Genomic DNA, 2835 nt, shown 5'->3' with positions numbered 1-2835 from the left:
CATTATCCATATTACCATTTTGTTTTTTACCATTATCCATATTACCATTGTGGTTTTTTTTTTTTTGCCATTATCCATATTACCATTTTGTTTTTTTGCCATTATCCATATTACCTTTTTGGTTTTTTGCCATTATCCATATTACCATTTTGTTTTTTTGCCATTATCCATATTACCATTTTGGTTTTTTGCCATTATCCATATTACCATTTTGTTTTTTTACCATTATCGATATTACCATTTTGGTTTTTTACCATTATCCATATTACCATTTTGTTTTTTTACCATTATCCATATTACCATTTTGTTGTTTTTTTTGCCATTATCCATATTACCATTTTGTTTTTTACCATTATTCATATTACCATTGTGGTTTTTTTTTTTTTGCCATTATCCATATTACCATTTTGGTTTTTTTGCCATTATCCATATTACCATTTTGGTTTTTTACCATTATCCATATTACCATTTTGGTTTTTTACCATTATCCATATTACCATTTTGGTTTTTTACCATTATCTGTATTACCATTTTGTTTTTTACCATTATTCATATTACCATGGTGGTTTTTTTTTTTTTTTGCCAGTATCCATATTACCATTTTGTTTTTTTTACCATTATCCATATTACCATTTTGTTTTTTTTTTTACCATTATCCATATTACCATTTTTTTTTTACCATTATCCATATTACCATTTTGTTTTTTTTTACCATTATTCATATTACCATTTTGTTTTTTTACCATTATTCATATTACCATTTTTTTTTACCATTATCCATATTATCATTTTTTTTTTACCATTATTCATATTACCATTTTGTTTTTTTACCATTATCCATATTACCATTTTTTTTTTTTTACCATTATCCATATTACCATTTTGGTTTTTTTTCACTGATTACTACAGCTTTAAAGATTTGTTTTTTTCCTACGTGTATTTTTCCTTGTTCAACTTTATACTTTTTTTTACTATTATATATTGAACTTTTCTTGTTTTCACACAACGTTGTACAACCATTGTTGTTTTTTTTTGATATCATTGTGTAAATAGCCTTCGGGTCTCTACCGCTTTAACAAGCTAGTCCGAGATCTATCACTTCAATACTCTTGATAACCAGTTTGGATGATCTACAGTCTATCAAAGGCAATAGCGATGCCAGCCTCCCGAGACTGGGTGTACAAATAGATTTATCATCTAAATCAACTGACGTCAAAATACAACAATTTATTAATCAACATTTCAGATAACAATACATTCAGATATAAAAACATCTATATTTCATGCCACTCAGGACAATGTGGTCTGTAAGATTAATCTAGTCTGTTGGCTAATGCCGCCGTCCTGGCAAAATGTCCCTCATTGCACACTACATGACGTTGCCTGTCTTCACTAGCCCAATCAGGTGCAGAAGAAGATGTTGAGAATGAATTCAAACTCTGTGGAGCGTCTCTCAATAAAAATTTCGAAAAAATGAACTGATTTGATGCATTCTGTGACATATTTTGGAGCGGAAACATATAAATGTCGTATTCCTAAAGTTGTAAAAAATAAAGTGGGAGTACATTTGGAGGGGCAAACAATTTTTCTAGTGGGGCAAATGCCCCCCTCCCCACCCCCCTCCTCTAGACCCCCACTAGCGCGCCACTGTCTAGGTCACAAATCACCCTTTGTCCTAACCTGTGCTAGAGTATCTTGAATTGCTCAATGATATGATACAGTTTTTATCAGCTCAATATGATATTTCAATTTAAAAACCCGTGTTTAGAAAGACAATAATGGTGATATTTATGTCATTATTGTAAATCAATGTCTGTATCTAAAGATACTGAAAAGAGGTTTTGTAAATTTTGTTTATGTGTATTGGGACATTGTATTGTATAGCATCAATTTGCACCATTCCAATATTCAATCAGCCTGTGTTCCTGCAATTCAAACTAAATGTTTGATGGCGTCACTAATCGCAAAAATGCTTGTATAATAAAAGGCCCTGTGCCATTAGTGATGTCATCAAACACTTAGTTTTAGGGTTACAGGAACCACAGACGTCAGATTTAATATTGCATTGGTGCAAATTGATGATATCATTGTACCCGATGCACATACAAAATTAGAAAACCTCTTTAAAGTCTCTTTAAACTGTATTGTCTATCTGTGAATAAACTGGCTGCCAGCTAAATTGTAGCACAAAGATTAATGTCTCTTTATTGGGCTTGATGCCAATTCTGTTTAGGATTCAATAGTTGAATATTAATAGTATTGCCCAGAGTATTATTTGTGGGATAAATTGATATTGAAATAACATAAAGGATTGTAAGCAGCTTTTTTTATGTTGATCGGGCCATTTTCTATTTGAAGCATTCAAATTTTCCAAAAGACGTAGGTGTCTGTAAATATAGAAATATTTAACTGTATAATATGACGTTATTGTCGCAATATCTGCTAATAATTTCAAAGAGCCTTTGCGATAATGACGTCATAAAACGTCTCGTTTAATTGCAAGAATCTTTGATATCGGATTGAATATTGGAATGGTGCAAATTGATGCTAACTGTGTCCATACACAAATAAAAAGTTTAGAAAATCTCTTTACAATCTCTTTAACTTGGAGAAAGGGGTTTGGCTGCACTGTGCAAGAGGATTGTGTGGAGCTCACTTAATGTACAGTTTCGTCATCCGTTTGACCAATCGTACCTTAGTCTCAGAAACTGGAATTTTCTAGCTGAGCTACCTTTGATCCAGGTTTGTCCAGAATTAACGGTGTTTAATAATTAAAAAGATCGTTCGTATTTTCTTGAGCCATTTGTAGAAAAGACATAGCCTAATATATAGAAA

The sequence above is a fragment of the Lottia gigantea genome, assembly GCF_000327385.1.
Source record: "Lottia gigantea unplaced genomic scaffold LOTGIsca_48, whole genome shotgun sequence".
Lineage (NCBI taxonomy): Eukaryota > Metazoa > Mollusca > Gastropoda > Lottiidae > Lottia > Lottia gigantea.
This window is presented reverse-complemented; position numbering follows the sequence as displayed.